The following is a 14,282-nucleotide window of genomic DNA, read 5'->3' as shown; positions in this document are numbered from 1 at the left end:
AATTTTGAGTATATGTAAAATAAATTTTAAAAATTAAATAAAAAGGGTTAGGTGCATATCAAATTAATGAATCTTTCATAATTTTCAAATCCTACCTTATCTTTTCTAAGTAACATATCATGAGGGGAAATTAAAAAAAAAAAAAGCAGGGCCACCTTGGAGCCCTTTGGAAAGCCAGATATGAGCCTGTTGTGATGGGGCAACTGAAACCTAATGGGAAGGGAGGCGTTCCTGGCTCATCCTTCACTCCTTACCGAGGTCACGAGTTGCCCCCCACGAGTGGCTCTCTGGCTCAGCCATGGTTCCAGAGGCACAAGGACTTAATGCAGAGCCCAACAACTTGTGGCAGAAAAGTGAATGGACTATGTATTAATCCACGCCACCATGCCTACCCGGAAGGGAAAGGGTGTTGCTCCCTTCCGCCTTTTCCCCTCTGGAAAGCAAGATGGCAGCTGCCTTGGAGCCTTTTGGAAAGCCAGGTATGAGACGGTCATGATGGGGTGACTGAAATCTCATGGGGAGTGGGGCTTTCCCGGTTCATCCTTCATGCCCTAACGAGGTCACGAGTTGCCCCCCCCCCCACGAGCGGCCATGGCTCTAGAGCCACAGAAACCAATCTTATAATTATGTGACTCTCAGCAGAAATACTTCCAGTTTTTGTAACCAGCTGTAGAAAACAAATAAATTCACAATGCCTTTTCAGCAGGTCTGATTTTGGGATGTAAACTCTAAATAATAATGGTGCATCCTTTGTTGAAACAATGAATCTAATCAAAGTAGATAGAATGTTAACTAGAATTCATCTGCCTCACAGGCATTGGGAGGGTTGGGGGGGTATGTTGGGGTTCTTGGTGGTGAAAAATAAGTACTGGTGAAGGGAAATGTGTTTGATGATTGCATGACCGAGACTTAAACCTGAAAGCTTGTAACTTTTCCCACAGTGATTCAATAAATAAATAAATTAGTTAAAAAAATATTATACTTAGCATTCCGCCTTACACAGGTTTGTCCTTTTCTTCACAAGAACCACGTTCATTGCTTTTGTTCTTAACATCCACTGTGTATTTAGACTACACTAAAAATTAGTCAAAAAATTTTATTTTTTTATATACTTGTGAAGATTAATTAGTGATTTAGATAGAAGAATGTGGGCTCTCTATGACTCTTTCTCCAGTGTTCTGTGTTCTTATAAATGACTATACCTGTTGGCTTGGAATGTCTCAATTTCATTTTTCCTCTGTACTCTACTTCTGGCAGTTCTCCACATTCTAGCTCCAAGCATAAAGTCACAAATTTTGGGACTTGTTTCCTTCAGTTTTCATTCTCTTAACCTTGGGAATGGAGTTCTCACAATAATTTTCTGCTTCTTTTAAATCTCTAGTGCTTTCAATGGATCGTTTTTACATATTATTATTGGACTTCATTTTCAAAGTTTCTTCAGGCAGGTAATTCAATAGGATCAGTCTTTGTTACATTTAGAGCTAAATTTACATTTATTTATTATGTAAATAATAATTATAGATGCTTGATGCATGTATTTTTTAAATTTTATTTGTCAAAGTCATCTTTATTATATTAAGCATTTATTAAACTCCCACAAATTACATTTAATAAGCAATTACAGTATTGATTAATATGTACCTACAAAGTTATTTGATTATAATAGTTCTAATTTTTGACAAGCTACACTTGCATTGTGATTGTTGTGGATATTTTAATGTCAGCACATTTTTAGAGTAACGGAATCTAATTCAGTTTTAATTTTATTTTGTATTCTATAATAAAATTACTTTGAGATGGAGCAATATATTTTCTTTTATTTCATTAAGTTTCTAAGAATTTTTCCAATTAAAAATACATGGCAGTGGTGATGGTGATTAACTGACTGATTTAATTTCTCTGAATTAGGCCACTAATGGTGAAGCTTTAGAAATTTTTGGTAGTATGTTATGAAATTTGCATGTATTAGTTCAAATGTTTCAAACCATATGAACAATACACTGGTGATAAAACAGAGACTTAGGAAAGTAAAATATCACTTAAATAAAAGTATTCTTATTAAGTATTATCATAAGTATTTGATGACAAACAGTCTTTCAGTAGGACGACTTATTTTTATGAAATTCATGCATAATAATAATAAGAATTCTTTTATGTGAACAATTTTTATATATGCATTTACCTTTATGTTATATTTTAATATCCATAAAGTATTATGCTAATTGTATTTGTTAGTATTAGGTAGATAAAAAACATGGTATCTCTTTCTCTGAGATTATAATATGCCAGTGCTTTCACCCAAAATTTAAACTTTGAGGGACTGGAGCCACAGTACTTCTACTATATGACTCTTGCCTTGCATGAGCTCAATTTCTGCAACCCTGTTTGGTCCCCAAACCCTGCCAGGAGTAATTCATGAATGCAGATCCAGGAGTAAACTCTGAGCACTTCTGGGTATGTCCACAAAAACAAAATTCAAAATTGGTACACGGAGTCTTATAATTATCAGATTTAATTGATAGTCTGCAGAGAAATAATATATACTCGTTCAACTGGCAATAACCAATAAACTACTAATATGTTCTGCAGTTATTTTTGTCTCTTTGGAGTGCTTTTTCAACATGCAAAAAGAAAAATGAAAAGAACTAGACCATAGGAGGAAATAGATGGAATGTCTGTTGTGAAGTACAATTTGCACAGCAGCAAAATAGCAAGGAAAATGTTCTACCAGTTCATTAGCCTAAGCTTTACTTGAAGGTACTGTGCAGCCTTTGGCTAATCGGTTAGTGTCAGAATTTTCTGTACCCCTCACAGTGTGAAAAGAGGAAAAAAATTAAAAGCGTCATACATCTTAACTTTACATGAATAGACAGAGAATCCTCAAAGACGTGGACAATGAATAACTTGCTCCCAGCAATAGACAGGCAATGACAAGAATGAAACATTAATTTGCACTGGAAATTGCGCTTAGAATTAACAGTTCCCTCATGGGTATTGGCACAATCTGTACATAATGAACTTTAAAAGAAACTAGAATTTTTTTTTACAATGTGCTCCTAGCAACACTCTCTCAGATTATATTGATGTTAATTTTCTCTTTCCACTAAGTGAGGTTTTTGGGAGCATATACTGCCAAGGAAATCTGCAACACCATGGGAAATAGAAATGTCAGTCTTTTGGGATCCGTCTGCTTTTATTCTTTCTGACTTCTTCACCCCTTCCCCATATATCCTTCAAACTCCAAATTCACAATATTCAGTTAAATTATCCTGAGATTGTGTACTTATCATTTAGTATGGAGACAGATACTCAGAGATACCTTTTCCAGTTCTTCTTATGCACATTCTTCTCACCTTCCCTACACTACCAGCATTCATATGATAGTTCTATGATCTGATTTGGCATAAGGTTAGGTGTCTTTGAAATTTGTATTAAAAATGATTTTTCCTTTCATTCACATATGAAAAATGTCTTTTTGATAACTGTGATAATTGCTCATAAGAGAATATCGGGAATAACTTGATGAGTGCATATTAAACCACCTACTTTTCAATAAGAATGGAATATATGACATCACTGTTATGCAGGGATTCTGAACAATAATTCCCAAGTATGATTGTAATAGGTAGATTTGCTCAGAACGTGTAATATCTAGAAAAAATATTCTTACCAGTAAAAATGAAGCAATCCAAATATGCATAATGTTTTCAAGTAGCAAAAATATTCCAAACATCAGATATTATTTTATATTTGGACAATTATTTTTTAATATCACATATATACTATTTTCCCCATTTGATTATCTCCTTGCATTTTGTGAGATATTTGATAATAAAATAATGAGCTAAAGATACTCAAAAGATAAGTAAGCCATACATAATTGATGTCTACTTATTCATCACAATTCAACATTTCTTTTTCATCTTAATTTTTTACACAAAAAGAACAATATACATACTTGTCTGTCATAGAAAGAACAAAATAGAGATACAGTTTTATAGGTTGCAACAGTTTCATTATTCTTAACAAGTGTTAAATCCCTATTAAGTCAAATACTTTGAATGCCCAACTTTAATGATATCAATCTCAACAACATACTATTTAGATTATCTTTTGCTCTCAGTCAGCAATAATCAATTCCTTATTGGTTGAGATTTTTATTACTTTGATTTCTTTTGACAATAAAAATTAATTTCATAATAAATGGCAAAATCACACTTCATTCTTTTGTACCAGATCCATACCAACATTTCTTTTCTTAATATGATAACTTGCATACAGTATTCCAGCCTCATTCACTTTTTGTTTTCTTAAATTTTAAATTTTAATGATAATAGTTTTGTCAGTTTACCTTATGCTTTGATCCATTACTCACATTCAAGAGATTCTGTGCTGCATTGACATGATTGATTCTCATTGGCATTCCCTGCTCATTTTACCATACAATAAGATTATTATGTAGGAAAGAGACATTTACATTAGTTGTTGTATTGTCATTTTACAAAGTGCCAGACATATGAGAATATGCAAAAATATTAATTTAAATAAATGAGACTGCTTCCTTTGCATTGATTCTTTATTCTTTTGAAAGCTTATTTTCTTCAATGAAGCAAGATTTTTGATATTTGAATAATTCATTACAGTCTTCCATAAGTAATGTGCATAGTTCGCATATACATAGACAAAATAGGGAGACACTGAAAGAGTATGTATAGAACGGCAAGGTTGATGTTCTCTTTTAGAAGTGTTTATAGTGACGATAGAATCTCTAAGATATTAAGATATCAAGAAAATGACAGCAGTGGAAAGAGAGAAATTTGGGTAATAGAATCTGTGTAAACACACAAAAAATAAAAAGGCCGGCAGTCAGGCCACTCCTCACTCCAGGGAGGTCGATGGAGATGGTCAGGCGAAGGAAGGAAACGAGGCCAAGCTGGTTGGTCTCAGCAACAGTTTATTACATGGAAGAGATGTATGTCATGGAGGCCCCAGGATCTCTCAAGCACGTGCGCATTTGTTCTCTCAGCTTCTGTCCTCAGCCCCATCTTCCCAGGTTCTCTGATGCACATGTCCCCCCAGAGAGCCCCAAAAATCCCCTTATATATGTCATAGTACCTCTAAAGGGCACAATATAGTGATGTCATCAAAAGGGGTTACAGAAAGAAATTGAGGCGGCAAACCATACATTGTTTCTTTATATCTGCAGGCCAGTAATCCTGGCCTCACCTTTTACAAACTACAAGCACTTGGATTAGCACAACAAAGACCAGTCTGCTAGAGCTTGGAATGTACATCTCCAAGATCAGCCTGCCTAGAGTCAGGCATCTACATCCCAAAGATCAGGCCTGGTTTAGCACCTGGGATCTGCATACCTAAGACCAGCTAGGTTCCTGTGAGATAAGGGAAACTGCCTCAATATACTGAAATCATTTACTGTAGGCAGTTTGAAGGGGAGAAAGTTCAGTCTCATCCAAGCTAGTCAGGACACAGAGGACAGTTTCTAGGGCAGATTCTCATTTAGCAGATCAACCCACCCTAGAACAGATTTCCCTGGATGTGTTTCTCCTCTCCTTGTCCGACCAACATATAAGCATGCATAATATAAATCATTTTGTATGGACACAGTAAGAAATACTTTGAGCGTATAGAATTGCTCTCCTAGGGCCATCTCGATCTCAGACTGCAGTGCTCAGGACAAATATCTTTCCTATTCCTAGCAGCAGGGTCCTAGTCTTGCCGTTACTTTTGGATCATGACAGCATTTGCCTATGATCAAACTCTTAACTTATAGTTAAGAATCGTGGCACCTTGGCCTGGCCCATCTCGATGCCAGGGTAGCACATAACTTACCGGCTTTCCCTGGTTCCATCCAGTTCCACGTCGGCACCCTGCTTTTGGGGTGCTAGGAAGTGAGGGCAACTGAAGTTTAAGTTGAGAAGGCAGATGCCCGGTAGTGAATAATATTCAAAGCCAATCAACTCCTAAGTTACAAGGCATAATATTAACAGTCTTCCTGATTCTATACAAAAAGGACCTTCTATTAAAGTAAACTATTCAAAAGACATAAGGAGAGGAGAAAGGCAATATTAACTTATAGTACAGCTTCAGTGTCTAAGAAGGATGAGACCTTACAAATTGGTTGGGGAAAAGAGCACAAAGAAGTAGTTACTGATAAACAAAGTAATGGGAATGACTCGGGAGCACTGTGATGGGTGCTACCTGATAAACCTAAGCTCCTTGTACTCCAACAGAATCCATGATATTTTACCTGGAATAATTAGACAGTATAGAAGAAGCTGAGTTTATGGGGTTTTTTGGTTTTGTTTTTTGCATTGTTTTTGCCTCTCCAAACAATTGATAGAGTTACTAGTAACTGAGATTAAAAAACTGTCACTGTCACTGTCCTCCCATTGTTTATCAATTTGCTTGAGTGGGCCCAGTAACATCCCCATTGGGACAATTGTTACTGTGTTTGGCATATTGAGTATATCACGGGTAGCTCACCAGGCTTTGCCATGCAGGCGAGATACTCTCGGTAGCTTGCCAGTCTCTCTGAGAGGGGTGGAGGAATCAAACTTGGGTCGGCCATGTTGGCTGTGTGCTAGGCAAATGCCTTCCCTGCTGTGCTATCGCTCCAACCCAAGGTTAAAAAAATTATAAAAATAAATTTGGAGAATTAAAACTCTTGAGTTAATTTTAGGGGCCATGAAATTTGGACTATTAATTAAGAAAGAAAGCAGAGAAAATAGTAAAAATTAAGAAGAAATTTCCTAGCCCTGAAGTAGCCCAAAGGCCTAAAGATAACATCCCGTTTGGATGTAAATCTTAAGAGAGAGAGAAACTGAAGCACCACCAGGATACAGAAATCTGCTGTGCACTGTAGACCAAGAACACTTGGAGTAGTTGAATCTAACCTCCCAAAAGCAAGAGTTCATTTTCGTGCCATCTTCTCTTTTTTATTTATAATTATCATATTCATTTTAATAAGTAAATGTTATTATTAATATATTATAATTAATATAAATTTATAGATCCAAAGAGAACTTGCAAAATAATTATAGCAAACTAGTCTTCTGAAGGTGTTAAAAAATCCTTTGGAATTTCTAAAGCTGACTAAGGCAGACAGAGAATTGACTAGTCTTTGACCATCCTATTCATTATTAGTAATAAATTCAAGATGTCCCTTCAACATCATAACTCCAATAGATATTTTCATTGCTTCTGGCTCAAAAGTAAGTCATTGAGGATGAAAATATTTTGTTCTTAAAATAAAGCTTCAATAAGTGAAGTGCCTTAGCCAAAGCTGTCCTAAAAAAGATCCCTAATTTAATATCTAAAATGTTGAACAAATGAAACTTCTCCTGTTAGTACAGTCAGCTAAACTGTCCCCATTAATATAATCCATCCAGGGAACCACAGAGGTCCTACCGGCTCTCATTTCTGCTTCTCAGTTCCCAGACTTGAATATATATCTCCTGTGCATCTACCACTAAGCATTAACTGATCAACTAAAAGGAGAAATGTACTGCCTAAACAACCAGAGACACATAGTACAGGAATCCCCAAGACAGTGTTAAACAGGATTTTCTCCTTAGAGGCCGAAGCTGTGTCAATATGACCTGTATCTTTTCTTTCAGTGAATTTGCTTTACTTTGCTTAAACACATTCACCTTCCTGATAAATTATTTTATTGCCCCTTGGTTTCAACTATAAAACCAAGCTCCCGAAAGAGAACAATGCAGAGTCTCCTGCCCCTGCGCTTGGCTGTCCTCACCAGGTCCCCTAGGAGGGGACAGGTTGAGTGTCTCTCCCCACACCGAGCAGAGCCCGGGCATCTTAAACCTCTGGAATCCAGCCACAGCCTTGATAAAACCACTCTCCACATGCTCAGAGACTCACGCATGAAAGAACTGGCAGACGAACCCAGGTGTGTGGAACCCGGAGCTGAGATCGCCAAGCCTGCTCAGATCGGGACTTGGCCTCCTCCATCCAGATTCCCCATCTTCCAGTAGGTAGGTGTTACACCCATCAACTGCCGTGTAATTCCACCAGTGGCCAAGATCCAGAGACTATAAAACCAAGCTCCTGGAAGCACAAGGCCGCATTTGTAGCCGCACAACCTCTTATTGTCTAGTTTTTGCTCTCAGAAAACCCAGCAGGCTACTGAAAATATTCTGTCTGCATATGTTCCTGACTGAGAACACCTGTAAAGGTGATTAAAGGCTTCTCTAGAAGCCTCCATCGCTCTCGAAGACTCTGGCAAGCTACTGAGAGTATCCCGCCCTCATGGCAGAGCCTGACAAGCTACCCGTGATGTACTCGATATGTCAAAAACAGTAACAATGATTGCCCTCATTCCCCTGAACTTGAAAGAGCCCCCAATATGCCATCGGGCTACACTAGCATGTAACAGGAACGAATGGAACTGGCACTCACTCGAGCAAATTGATGAGCAATAGGATGACACTGACAGTGACAGTGACAGGGGTTTCAACTCAGTTGGACCTGGGTTCAAGCAACTTCTCCAGTTCCTTCAAAAATGGATCAAGAATGTATAGGTATTTAGATTTATAGTGTTTGATGGCGTGATTTTAGTTCTTTATAATTATAAATGAACATTATTAAAAAGTGTCCATGACAATTTCTATTTTCTAGGTTACATAAGATTCCATATTGTAGTGTATTAGATACAAATACAAGAAAATTTAGACCCGTATTTGATTCTTCCCTACCTCTCAGAGACTCAAGCTACAGAGCGTGGCAAGCTCCCTGTGGTGTATTCAATATACTGTTAACAGTAACAACAAGTCTCACAATGGAGATGATACTGGTGCTTGCTTGAACAAATTGATGAACAGTGGGAGGACAGTGCTACTGTGGACAGTGCTACTACTTTTTAAAATATGAATGCAGGTTAGTATATTCACTAACTATTCTTTAAGTTCAAAATTTTATTTCTTCATGTTTTTATTCAGTCATCGTCTCAATTATATCTTCCCATGTCATATTTTAATCAATCAAGTGAATTTTAAATTGCTTTATTTTCTTTAAAAGTAAAATGTTATTGATTCAGCATTGGCTCACAATTTTATGTAAATTTTCGTGGTGCAACTTTTTATTCTTTATAGTTTTTATATTTAGACTAATTTTTAAGGAACCTATACAACATTGTGTGAATGTTAGTCTTTCCCATTAGAACACAATTTCTGTTACCAAATAAAATTTATCTCCATTTAAATATGCTTTTTATATTATGTGATGTGATCATTTGTTATATAATTTATAAATTTTCACTTCTGGATGGGTGTGAGAGCAGTGATAAGTAACCAATTTTTCATCACAAAATGCAAAATTTATTTACACATGCTATCGAACATATTCTAGTTGCTAAGATTGTCACAAGTAAAAATTATTGCTAAGATGGTCATAGGTAAAAATTATTACTTTCCCCAATTCTGCTTCTGGATATTCACAAGAATAATTAAATCACAAAATTTTACAGCACGTAGAAAATTTTGTTTGGAGGGCTGGTGTAGTTGTATAATCTGCTATTTTGCAAGATTTTATGATGTACCAGGGTTGACTTCATGCAAGTAAATGTACTACCTGCTGTACTATCACTCTCACCCAACTTTCGTTTTGTTTTATTTCTATTACTTCTTAGTACTCTTTCATTTTGTCAGCTAAATTAAGTTTGGACATCAGATTACAGACTATTTAATCCAATATGCACTTCATATTAATTTACTATATTATACATGTTAATTAATATAAAATTAACACCTCTTGCAGATTATGTAAGTTTTTAGCTAAACATTATGTTATAAAATCAGAGTACAGATTACAAAATATTTAAGTGTTGGGGCATTTAAAGAGTAAAGTGTATATAGGCGTATTGATTCTCAACACTCCGTATGGTCCCAGAGCCCTGTCAGGAGTGCACAGCCAGGAGTAGTAAGTCCTAAGAATTGCTGGGTATAACCAAAAAAGTAATTATCACCACTCAAGTCACATGAAATATATAGTTCTTTGTATTAAACAATTTAATTACTTAATCCACATGATATATTATTATGTGAATATAAAATCCACATAACAAGTTAAAATATTAGCCATGATCAACACAGAGCTTAAAAATTCTTGGTATAAAATTATCAGATTCAAATGATTTGGAACAAATATCATTCGAAATCTTCACATTCTGTAATTTAGAGCTATCCACAGGTTTTTATATATACATCACTGTATTACTGTCATCCCATTGATCATCGAATTACTCGAGCGGGCACCAGTAACATCTCTATTCCTCCCAGCCAGAGATTTTAGTAGCCTCTTCTTACTAGTCTTTTCCCAATGATCGGAGTCTCTTTCAGGGTCAGGGGAATGAGACCCGTTGTCATTACTGTATTTGGCATATCAAATATGCCACAGGGAGCTTGCCAGACTGTCGGTGAGGGCAGGATACTCTTGGTAACTTTTGGGCTCTCTGAGCGGCATATATTTATATATTTCTCTCTATGATTTGTTGCCTACTGTCTGAACCTCATCAGATATGGTGTAGTAATTGTGAAAAATAGGTAGGAAGTGTCTTATAATGTGTGGCATGGTTCTGGGAGCCTCATTTTATACTCCCATCTGGGAGGAGCATCTGTGAGTTTTGGAGGGTGGCCGATGAGGAGATTATCTGGTGCTGGCAGCGTGTGGTTTCTGGGTGTGATCCCTGAGTCACCGGAGACTGGGGGAAGCAGGCAGAGGATCTCTGTTCCCGGGTCCCACTGAGTCCAGAGTCCAGAGTCACAAAGTTCTGCATTACCTGGGTTCTGTGGGACTTCATTCATGCATGAGGCTTGACCTGAGTGTCCAGAAAGCTGCCTGAAGGGTGGCAGTGGCTGGGTAGTGGAGGTCGGCTGCCGGAGCTGGGGTCCCTTGGCGTGGGGAGGGCTCTCACCTGCCCCACAGCTTATTAAACATACATATATATGTTTAATAATCTAGTTTTGATCATTTGAAAATCATCATTAACTTTAAAATCATACACAATTATATCCGCTTCAAAGTAACATAGTAAATAAAATTAGAACCTCAGCATAAAGGAGTTGAATACAATTTATTGCTACATCCAACACTTCACTATTTTTCAGAGCATGTTGAATAAGAAAAGTAGCTCTCAAAATCTAAAATATGCAATATTCTTACAGACATTCCATAATGAAAAAATATGACTTTGAGTTTGTTCTTAGCAAATGCTTATATTTAAATAGAGCCTGTTGTATACTCTATATTTTGTTTATTCTAATGCTGTGATTTTGTTCTATAACTCCCACAGTGATAATTATAAAGCTGTTTAGATATTTATAATCCCTCAGTAATATTTTCTAATCTCTTGCTTTCCCTATCCGCACATAACTATTTTACAGCTCAGCAGAATTTTTAATCACTTACCTATAATAATGAAATCATTTGAACACAATATGCCTATCAAAGAAGCTAGAGTTACAAATGAAAAATAAATAAATGTAATGATTGTATTTATCATCCTTCTTAGTTTAACTTTGTTTTATATACTCTTCCTAATTCAGCTTTCATTTTTAAATGGGCATGAACTTAAAAATAAAGAACCAAATTGTATTCTATTATTTTCTTCAGGCATTCAAATTCTCAATCGAACATGTATTGTGTATTTAGTATTTGATGTTTTAAATAAAGGGGAGGATATAAAAGACGACATAAGTTTTAAAATCCTGTGACAATATGAATACATTAAGAGTACTGCACACATAAAAACTATGCAAATCCTTGAAATTCTCTAAGTATTCAAGTTTTATAACATCTGCATGCATAATATATTTAAAAAATATATGCCAGTGGGTAAAGAAATTGATATGACCTTTCTGAATATATTTGTATTAGATACTTTTTATTATTTATTGGGGGTTCTGAGTAGAGCACCCCTCCTTATGATTAGGGTTTCTCATGACTCTGTGCTCATGGAGACCTGACAGGACTTGGGAGACCATATTCACTGCCTGGGATCAAAACCAGATTGGCTTTGTATAAGGCAACTCAGTACCTTATCATCTATACTCTCTCTTGCCACATTAAATACATCTTTCATTTGAACTGTAGTTATTCCATAATACTCTTAAAAATAATAACTATAGCAAAATTATTCTTGAACAATAATTTTATCACATACTTATTTAAAAATACTCAATAACAACATGTTAAAATATGAAAATATTAAATAACTTTATTCTAAGAAAATAATAAAAATGAGATTATTATTCCATTTAAAGAACAACCATAAAAATTCAGAACAGATCACTATTACAGAAGTCAGAATGATATATATTATTTATGAGAAAGGGAGCTGACTGGAAATTGGCAAAAACAAGATTTGGAAGCTGGAATAGTCATAAATCTTAATTTGTTTGATGGTTACCCAAATGCTATAGAGTGAAAATTTATTTAACCAACAAGTAGTAATTCTGCATTTTGTCACTATTCACAATTGTCAAGATATGGAAATATAAATATATATAGTATATTATCAGATCCCATGTATATATTGATATATGAATGGATTTAAAATATGATATTTATTTGCATTGAAATATTTTGAAAGCTGGCAAAAAGGTAGTTCTTTATGTTTTATTCTGAAAAAAACATATATGAACCTAAAATATTAGGTGCATAAAATGTCTTACACAGGACAAATGCTCCATGACTCTACTAAAAACTTGTGCATTTAAAATTATATTAATAAGGTTGGTCATATGTTGTATTCTCACCACACACAAAATTTAAGTGTGCATTTTTGTATATAGTTTCTCAATTATTAATTTCCAAAACTGAGTGCCTAAGCCAAATTTCATCTCAAGGAATCCTGATAATAAAGAATCTGGCAGGATACATTTTCTCCAACTTCAAACTGTTCTATAAAGCTATTGTAATCAGCATGGGATGAGGATGGACTCTCAAGTCAATGGAATAGAATTAAACATCTAGAGACAGATCCTCAAAGTAATCATTGACAAAGGAGGAAAGAGCATAATTTCTCTTCAGTAAATGGCTTTGGGTAAACTGGTCACATGCCAAAAAGGTGAATTCAGACCCCCTTTTCAACATCATGCACAAAAGAAAATCAAAATAAAGATTTTAATATCATACCTGCATACATAAATTCTACTGAGAAAAACAGAGAATACTTTATGACTATCTGGAGCAATAGCACAGTGGGTAGGGCATTTGCCTTACAGATGGCCAGCCCGGGTTCGATTCTTCCATCCCTCTCAGAGAGGCCAGCCAGCAAGCTACTAAGTATCCTGCCCACATGGCAGAGAGTGGCAAGCTCCCCGTGATGTATTTGATATGCCAAAAACAGTAATAAGTTTCATAATGGAGACATTATTGGTGCCCGCTCGAGCAAATAGATGAACAACGGGAGGACAGTGCTACAGTGCAGAGCTACTTTATGACATTGAATCTAGAGACTCTTCAGTGATTCATTGTCATTGGTCAAAGAAAAAGAAGCATAAACACTTTGATTGCATCAGACTAAGAAACTGTGTGCTGCAAAAGAAATGATGATCAGGATAAAAAAAAAAAATACACTCCAAAGACTGGGAGAAAACAAGTGCTTACCACTGACCTCAGAATGAGTTAACATCAAGCTGTAGAAAGTCTTCGTAGACCTTTATAAGAAAAAAATCAACTAACCCCATCTTAGAGAGGGGGAAAGAGATGAACAGAAAACTTACTCAAAGAAGACATACAGACGGTCAGAAGTTATCCATTGTAGCCAAAACCTGTACACAAACAAATGTCCAAGAATAGATGACTGGAAAAAAAAAAACATGGTGCATATACCCAGCACTTTTTGTCTGCATTGATTGTGTGTGTGTGTCTGTGTTTAAATTTTAAATTTTATTTTATTTTAGGCATGGTAGTTTACAGTGGTAGAGTTTGTTGTACATATCATTACAGGGGGTTACATTACATCCTCCACCAGAGTGTACAACATATCTCCACCACTGTCCTAATGTCTCCCACCCTTATGCTTTCCCTATGATCCTCTCTTCTCCATAATAAGCATCCAACTAAAGACCAATTTTGTTTTTCTTGCTGATTTTGAAATTTGTTATTAACCTACTTTTTATATCTCATAAAGGAGAGAAATCATTCCGTGTCTATTTTTCTCCTTACTAACTTGACTCAGCAGAATGCTCTCCAGATGCATCGAAGTAGCAGAAACTTATATTATTTCATCTTTTAATATATCT

The sequence above is a fragment of the Sorex fumeus genome, unplaced genomic scaffold (genome assembly GCF_029834395.1).
Source record: "Sorex fumeus unplaced genomic scaffold, SorFum_2.1 ptg000018l, whole genome shotgun sequence".
Taxonomy (NCBI): Eukaryota; Metazoa; Chordata; class Mammalia; order Eulipotyphla; family Soricidae; genus Sorex; species Sorex fumeus.
This window is presented reverse-complemented; position numbering follows the sequence as displayed.